Raw genomic sequence first — 9,964 nt, forward strand, 5'->3', positions numbered from 1 at the left:
GTTGATGAATCAAAATCATACACAAGCCCGGGGCATGGTCACTAATGTAATGGTTCAAGTGGATGAATTTAGTTACCTAGTTGACTTCCTTGTACTTGATTATGCTAAGGGTAATATTAAACAATCTGAAGTAATACTGGGTAGGCCATTCCTTGCAACAGCACATGCGATAATTGATTGTGCTGAGGGATTTTTGGGCATTAAGTGCGGGAACCGCATTAAGCGGTTATTATTGTTTGAAAATGCTACTAACCCTCTTGTTGACAAGTGTGTACCATCGTGCACTGTAACACCCCGCAACCGCAGCGGAAACGTAAACGGGATGCGACAGACACCTCTGATATCAACCACATTGTTTATAAAGAAAACTAAATGCATTAATATACTTCAAATTACATTATCTTGTATTTCATTACCGTCTAGGTGATACACGCATCATACAATACAATACACAATTCTATTTGTTATAATGTATCCTAACATCCTGCACGCAAATCTTACACACATCAAGCACTTAGCACGTAAGCAATCACTTCATCTTAATTGTACCTGAAAAGCATGTGAGAAAACGGGTCAACTACGAATAGTTGGTGAGTTTCACAATTTTAGTAAACCATGATAAATCCATATCATAATATAATACTATCTGGGGACACTGTTAACCCAGTACTGTACTCACTCCGGGGGCAATGTTAACCCGGAAACACTTCTAGGGACCCCTGGGGACACTGTTAACCCAGTACTGTACTCACTCCGGGGGCAATGTTAACTCGGAAACACTTCCAAAGACATCTGGGGACACTGTTAACCCAGTCCTGTACCCATTCCGTACGATTCCCGTACAATCAAATATTTATAAATACACGCAAATCCATGCGTTCAGTATGTATTTAAACATTTCAATAGTAACATGCTTTCCGCCCCGGGAAAATATTTGAAAACAATTCAGAAAAAGGGGCTCGTGAAACTCACCTTAGCACTTGCAAGCAGGTAACAACAATCATTATCAATTAACGCGTCCAATCTGTAATATGATCCCTAAGATCGTTATTATACACTTATTGTTTATATAATCTTTTAACCGTATCAACTGGTACATCTGGGGACACTGTTAACCCAGCACTGTACCCGTTCTGGGGGCAAGGTTAACCCAGAAACACTTCTCCGGACTCAGATTGTGATGTCGTTTAGAGTTCCATGGTCACAACTACTATTAGTCGTTTTTCTCGTTTTGCGTGCCTAGCACGGTTATCCGTTTTTATGTTTCAAAAATGAGTTTGGTTACACACGACCCGAAAATAGTGGATGACTGTAATTTAATTAAAGATGTGAAATTATAGCTCGGTTTAGACGTCCCGATTGGCCGCGGGACCCGTTTCCGTCTTTGGCGTACCGGAAACTGTTAAAATAGGTTAAAATTACTCAAATCATCCGAATTATTTTCGGATGATTTATTTTTACTTGTTTAACTCATTTATATGAAAATAGTTCATTTTTAGGGTTTTTATACACCAGTCAGCTCGCTTAAGCGAACTTCACCGGTTTACGCGTTTTAACTTTAAAAGTTTGATAATTAGCACAAATAATTATCCGTTTACTCTCGGATCTTGAAATTTTGCACAAATCACTTTTTAACAGTGGGGAATTTTATAAAAATATTTCCAGAATTAATTCTTATATTTAAAATTTATTTATCTATTTTTAAACACCATTTAAACACTAAATATGTCGTAAATACCAAACGATCTTAGAAAAATCCCAAATTTTTCCTGGATGTCCCCTGCCATCCACATAGTCCCCTGTAATCTTTTACATGCCATTTTCACTAAAACCGAGCTAGAAAACCCTAGAACTCGTTTAACCGAAAAGCCTACTTAGACTTCTCCAACTGACCTCAAATCTTGTGTGTGACTTATACATGATATAAAAAGCTTATCTGTAATTTTCCAGAATTTTTCATAATATTTAACTATTTTTCACCATTTTTAGCCAAAACCGAGCATTAAATTCACCAAATATTCATCCTTTATCCAAAAATTACCAAATATTCACAGAACTCATATTTTCATGTGTTTAACACCTCTGTAAAATTTCATGACCTAACTCTAAAGCATCAACAATCTGTCCAAATTTCCCAAAACCGAACATAAACGAATATACCTTTCGTTTTCCGCCACTACGAGCTACAAACTCGTCTTTCCGCCTTATCTACCACTAAATACAGAGCTTACAAACAACATACCATAATACCAAGCAAGTTACACTCACGATCAAGCCATTTCTTTCATGGTTTCGGTTATGATTCCAAAAACAAAGATTTAACCGTAAAAATTCGTTTTTGATTCGTTTAACTCATTTCTTGGACCAAGATCCCTTGTATAACCCGTATACATCACTTGATCATGCAAGAATCGATTTTCATCTTTGAAACCTCATTTTCTTGCAAACCAACTCAAGAAACGAAGATGGAAACGTGATTAACTCGATTATTACCTTGATTCTCTTGCTAAATATCTCGGTTTTTAGCCCATGGAGTTGAGAGAATTAATGGATTGTTGAGTGTTTGTCTAGAAAAAAGAAAATAATAAGGGAATGAGGCTTATGGGAGCCGATCGGAACTCATGGGGGGTGGGGTGGGACCCACCTCTCCATTCTAGGCCACATGTTTGGATTCCCGTAATCCGGATAATGTTTTGGATAATCTGGTTCAGTTCGTTTTTCGGTTAAATGTCTAATTCGGCTTAAAACGAAGCTAAAACGGTCGTTTTTCGGCTTAAAAATGAAATTTATATAAAACCGATTTAAAAACTTTAAAAACTTAAACCATGACTTTTATTAACTTAAAACATCATATCATTAATTATCGCGCATCTTTTTCGGCTTGATCGATCATCTCTTGCTCGGTTTGGTATTAAAGGTTTCGTTTAACGTACCGACGTACTATTAAATCGAAATCCTTTTTCTGTGCTTTAATCCACTTATCCCGAAGCTTTAATACTTCGTAACATCACTAAATATCATATATCTCGTCTATAATTGAACCCCCGATTCGTTCGGGTTTCAATAACTATCGATCGATTGATCGCATATTCAATACGGTGACTTATATATTCACGTATAATTACTATGGTAATTCATGTTCCCGACATTAAATATAACGTAACTATTGTCTACCGGTTAGGGTATACCGGGTTTCGTCGGAATCGTTACATTCTCCCCCCGTTAAGAAATTTCGTCCTCGAAATTTTACACGCCCACTATCCCTTTCCGAGAGAAAGGTGGGGGGTTTTTCCTTCAGAATTCACCCTCGCGTTACCAGGTATAATCTGGTCCTCGCTGTGAATTCCACTTAATCTTAATCAATAAAGCTTGGTGTGTCCAAACTGTTTAGCTTTCCCGTCTACTATCTCTACGGAATTATTTATGATATCAAACATGTCTTCTACGAGTACCTCCATTACTAGTACTTTCATTGCCTCATCGCTTAGGCACTTTTCAATCCGTATACATGGCACAACATCATGTATAGTACTTAGCCCCTGGAGTACTTTAATCGATAAACTAAATGACCAATCATGGAGATAGTCTCATGAGGTCCAATATATTATGGAATTATTATCGGTTTTGCCAAACCTCATATCACCTCTTCTAAGGTGATGCCTTAAAAATGCCTTGTCACCTCTTTCCGGTGACAATGGTTTCCTTTGAATGTTGGCATAAATCCTTTGCCAATCTCGCGCTGCTTTCAACTTATCTCAAATATTATAAATCCGATTGGTTGTTTCTCGAATCAATTCAAATATTATGGTTTAATTGACGCCCATTTTCAATTTAACAAATTGGTGATAATTACTTCACCCATAGAAAGCTTCCAGCTCTCGATGCTTCCTTCCCCGCCTTCCAATAATGGAAGTAGGATGACTATTTCGATCTGAGATAATGAAAAATGGTTCTCCACGACGAGATACCATTTCACCATTAGGAATTTGGGCGAGAATTCATTGTGGTAATCGTCATGGATTGGGCGAGGATTGGTTAATCGATCCGCGATTACCCAATTCACATCATGCCTTTGATATATCTTGGGAATTTGCGTCCCGAATCCATTGTAATTTATTCCCACTATCATTGGCGAATTTTTCTGTCGTTGTGGCGTTCCCTAGGGTTTTCGGTGTGCAGCCTTATCTCTTGCATAACTTAAATATTCACCCACATACGTAACCATGTCTTTCTCCAAACTCGGTCATTAATAAAATCCTTTCAGATATTCGTATCATCAATAGTCTAATCCGATCCCGGATGTATGGAATATTTCGATCTATGCGCTTCGTCCATGATTAATTCACGAAGGTCATGGAGGGTCGGGATCCAAACCCAATTTTTTGAAGTAGAGAATTTCGTCCACGCGTTGTTCGAAATTCTTCTCATTGCCGTAAAGTCCCTCCTTTTCCAATTGTTCCTCTTTCAACGCCTCACGTTGAGCGACTCGAATCAGGTCCGAAAGGTTCGACTGGACTATCATCCCTAGCACTCGCACTCGCAATGGCTTAACCCGATCTTTCCTACTCAAGGCATCAGCTACGACGTTAGCCTTGCCGGGGTGATAACGGATGTCACAGTCATAATCGCTTAACAACTCGACCCATCTTCGTTGCCTCATATTCAGTTCCTTCTGATCAAATATGTGCTGCAAACTTTTATGATCGGTGAAGATGGTGCACTTCGAACCGTAGAGATAATGTCTCCAGATTTGAAGTGCGAAGATAACCGCTCCCAGTTTTAAGTCGTGAGTAGTGTAATTTTTCTCGTGTACTTTTAACTGTCGGAAAGTATAGGCTATAACCTTATTATACTGCGTCAACACTCATCCTAACCCTCTACGCGATGCGTCACAATACGCGACAAAACCATCGTCTCCATCGAGGAGACTTAAAATCGGCGCTTGGCACAATTTTAATGGTTTCTATCTTATTTGGGTCTATGTGAAATCCTTGTTGCTTTACAACATGACCAAGGGATTATGCATTCTTTATTCAAAATCACATTTCAAAAACTTCGCGTACAACTCCTCTTGCTTTAACACTTCCACAATTTTCCTTAACCGTCGATCGTGCTCTTCTTTACGTTGCGAATATATCAAAATATCGTCAATGAATGTTATGACAAATTTGTCAATATAAAGTTACAGACTCGGTTCATGAGTTCCATGAATGCTGCCGGCGCATTTGTTAGCCCAAAAGGCATAACTAAGAATTCATAGTGGCCATAGCGAGTCCGAAACGCTGTTGTTGCAATGTCCTCCTCTTGGATTTTTCATTTGGTGATAACTATATTTAAGACCAATTTTCTAAAAAAAATAAATCGCCCCTTGCAGTTGGTTAAACAGATCATTCACTTCGAAGAAGTGAATACCTATTCTTGATCGTCACTTTATGCAATTCTCTCTAATCAATACATATCCTAACACTTTCGTCCTTCATTTCCCAATTAACACTGGTGCACCCCATGGTGACTAACTAGATCGTATAAAACCTTTATCCAATAATTCTTGCATTTCAGTTGGTGCAAGTCGGTAAGATGCTTTAGCAACAGGGCCAGCTTGAGGTATTAAATCGATTCTGAATCCGACCTGTCGGGTTGGCGGTAATCCAGGAAGTTCTTCTGGGAAAACTTCTGGAAATTCGCGTACCATCGGGATATCTTCTATATGTTTTCTTTTAAATTCTTTGGCAATCGCGTTCGTTAAATACACCACGTCTTCTTGTCGTAAATATTATAACATCTCAAGATGAGATTAGAGTGGTAACATAATACCGTACACTTTTCTCTGTATCAAATCGCTTCATCGTCCGAAGGAGATCTTCTAATCATCTTCTTTTCATATTTGATTTCAGCTTCATGTTGAGTTAGCCAATCCATGCTAACTATTACGTCAAAACTTCTTTACTTTACTGGTCGTAGGTCAATAAGGAAAGGTTAATCGTTCAGAATAATAGGACAATTCCGAACAATTTAGTTAACCATTAGGGATTTACCGTTAGCGATTCTACAGTATAGGGTTCTATAGTTTCACTAATCGGTATCTTTCCAAATGATGGGAGGTTAACAGGAACTAACTTCTATCGACGACCGTAAAAATATCACTGAAGCCTATTGATTTAAAACTACCACATACTTAGTACCACCTTTGGATCATGACGTGCTTTATTCGGATTACTCACAAAAGCACGGCTCCTTGCTTGATCAGAGGTTGATGCTTGTCATGAGGTTCATCTTCCAACGACACCTTGGTTCACTTTGGGCAATTTCTCTTGAAACGTTCTGTACTGCCACATTCATAGCAAGTACAACTGTTTGGCATAATTTGATTTCTTTGGATGGATGGTTATTGAAGTTGTTGGGTTCGGAGTGGTTGTACACGAATGGGTTGGGGTTGTCGGTTCACATGGCTTCACTTGGTTCTACAATTGTGGCATTACGTCCATCTTTACCACACCTGTGGCCTACTATCACTCGACATTCTTCTTCCTTTATCATTTCTCTTCTTTAACACTCGACGTTTCACCTAACGTCCTTCCATTCCGCTTCCCATAGAGTCAAATATATCAAGGTTAGCTTGTGACACAACCCTTCCAAAAGTTGTATATTTTACAGGGTTGACTATACTCCTTATCGATGGAGTTAGTCCCCAATATGGCGCTCACTTCGCTTAGTTTCAGGAGTAATTAGCCATGTTACCAGGCACGACAATTCCTTCAAACGATTAGCGTGTTCTAAGTGATCAGCACACAACATTTCTATCTTCCATAGCTCAGTCTCCAATCTCTGAACTTAATTACTCGAAATAAAGTACTCTAGCACAAGAATATTAAATTCTGACCATATCATCTGAGTAATAATTTTCTAATTATAATTTTGTACCATTGTGTTCCATCACGATACATCATAATCTACCAACATATCTGTAGCATATTTTACTACACAATGTTCTAGACTCTTACCAACATCCTTAACCATTTCGATCTTTTCTATCCACTCCCTAATCCATTCCTCCCTTTACCATCAGTCAACTATTAATAATTTCCTTAACACAACCAACAAACATACCCCTCATACCGGATCTAATTCATTACGACTACTATTCATGTTTAGTTTATAACTAATACTTGTAGTCATAATAGCATTCGGTGGGACATTATCACTCTTAGTAATACCACTAAGAATTGAAATATTCATAATCATGTGATTGCTCGATCTATAATCCTGCGATCACATTTGCATCAACACTAGCAGTGATCTGTGATACAACATTCGGTATCATTATCTGCTATCCTTGAGCAATCAACTGAATCATATCAATTGTAACATCTGACCCGATCCGACCCGACCCAGGTACCCGTTTCCCTGACCCGATCTCTTTCTTTTATGATTTAATATTTATACTCATATTTTACTTTTAATAATAATAATATATTTTCCTTCCCGCCTCCTTCTCTCTCTTTCTTTCCGCCGTCCCGTCCCTCTCCTTCTCTCTTTCCGCCTTCTTTTCCCTCTTGTCGCCGTCCCGCCCTTACGCCTTGTTTCCCTCTTTTCTTCCAACTCTTTGCTGTCCTTTGTTCCTTCCCGCCTAAGGTTGTCTGCGCAGCTCCACGCGCCAGACTCCTTACAAGGAAGCCTGCGTGAAGACCACCTGTTACTGCGATACGCGAGACGAACTGTCCCCGCAGCGCGCTAAGGATTTTAGTTCTTTCCGCGGCGCGCTATGGATACTGTTCTTCCCGCGGCGCGCTAAGGAATATAGTTCTTCTCGCGACGCGCTTAGAATTGAAGTTCTTCCCGCGGCGCGCTTAGAAATATAGTTCTTTCCGCGGGGCGCAAAGGTTGGTTCTGTCTGCCTTCGCGCTCGCGCTCTCTTGACTTTCTGTGTCTGCCTTCGCGCTCCAGCCTTCTCGCGCTAACCCTTTGAGTCTTTTCTTCTGTTTTGTCCAGCCGTTTGCTTTTGTGATATCTTATCTTTTGAGCCGTTGACCTAATCTGCTTTATGTCTGAAAAGTTACTTTCGGCGCAGCATGCGCACCAACCCCATTGGTTGGCAGAAAAAGTGACTGACATTATCTTTGGAGATCTGCTTTTTCCATGCTTGACCAGTACCTTATCTGACCCGCCCATGCCTGTTACTGTTACCTGTCAGCTTTTCCTTTGTCCCCTGCAGCTGCCATATCTTTTGATATCTTTTGCTTTTGGAATCTTTTACTTTTTGGAGATCTTTTCCCCTTTTCTAGGGATTGTGTTCCCTAGGGTTTCTCTATAAATAATAATGTTATTTTCCTAACACTACACACACAAAACACTTAATCTCTCTTGTTCTCTCTTGCTCCTTGCCCTCTCTGCCGTCTTCCTCTCTGCCTCCGTCTTCCTCCCTGTTCTGCCCTGCTTTTCCGGTAATATATATTAAATATAATAATTTACTTATTAATTATGCTAACTTATAATCAAGACTTAAAACAAATCATTAAAACAATAATCTTATTTATAGGTTAACTTGTGCTTGTTTAAAGTTGGTTCTTGCTTTATCTTACACCGCATCGTTTATCAAGTGAGTAATCTCGTACCTAATCCCTTTTTATTTTTAATGTTTTGGGATGTTCATGTGTTCATACAAACTTAGAGTCTTAAACTTGTTTATGAACTTTAGTCGCGCAGACTTGGCTGTTTATTTGTATGTGTGGATCATTAACCGTTTTGTCGGTCTATTCCGCAGTTCTCATGGTACCATTAGATGAACACGGGAGAACTATCGTTTATGATTTTCTCTTTTGTTTACACATGCACAGTTTGTCTTGTTTGTGAGCTCAATTGTGAGCACTGGCAGTCTATGAATCTTAGAGTTGGTCCCGATCAGATTACACCCCTGTTGAAAACCAGACATACACATGTTGCGCGCAGATTTATTGTTATCTATGTATTAACTATTAAACTTGATTTCTCACCAACACGCAAGTGTTTGACGTTTATTTTAACACATGTTCAGGTTTGCTGTAGCTACATTTGGAGCTTGTGGACACGTAGGACGTTTTTACTTTTGGACCTAGATTAAAATGTATCAAGACAAGTTATTGTTATTGAATATTTTGAGTTATAATATATTGATTTATGTGATTTATGTTATCTTATGTTTACCTTGCGCGTGCGCGAATGAATGTATTTATTAAATATTGACACCCAATAGTGTCACGAGTAATGAAACAATATGTGGCGCCCCGATGTATAATCCGCCTTTGGTCGGGGTGTTACAGATTGGTATCAGAGCTCGTTGACTTTAGGATAGGTGGTTAGACGTAACGGCCTAGAATACCTAAGAGTCCCTTCTCGCGCATGAGAGAAATCTCATATTTGCGCGCTTATTGTTAATTACTCGTTGTTTATAAATATGCTCGCGCTTGCGCAGTATATGATTTTATGTTTTATTCCGCGATATTTCGATTTTTGTTGAATTTCGATTTTCATTGATTTTACTTACATACTCGTTTGTTGGATTTGAAAATCCGAAAAGTCATGGTGATACATGAATAGTTGATTTTCAATTTCCATTTACGATTATGTTCTGAGGTTGGAGACTTGAAAAGTCATGGTGATACATGAATTGTCAACTTCCAATACTCATTTTCTTGTGTATTTTATATTGAAGACATGAAAAGTCATGGTGATACATGAATTGTCAACTTCCAATACTCATTTTCTTGTGTATTTTATATTGAAGACTTGAAAAGTCATGGTGATACATGAATTGTCAACTTCCAATACTCATTTTCTTGTGTATTTTATATTGAAGATTGAAAAGTCATGGTGATACATGAATCGTCAATCTCCAATACTCGTTTGCTCGTATATTTTAAATTGGGAATTCGGAAAGTCATGGTGATACATGAATTGTCGATTCTTGATTCGAATTTGTTACCTTTAT

The sequence above is a fragment of the Bidens hawaiensis genome, unplaced genomic scaffold, assembly GCF_021521415.1.
Source record: "Bidens hawaiensis isolate Kalapana, Puna unplaced genomic scaffold, B.hawaiensis_p1.1 tig00044843_1, whole genome shotgun sequence".
Classification (NCBI taxonomy): domain Eukaryota; kingdom Viridiplantae; phylum Streptophyta; class Magnoliopsida; order Asterales; family Asteraceae; genus Bidens; species Bidens hawaiensis.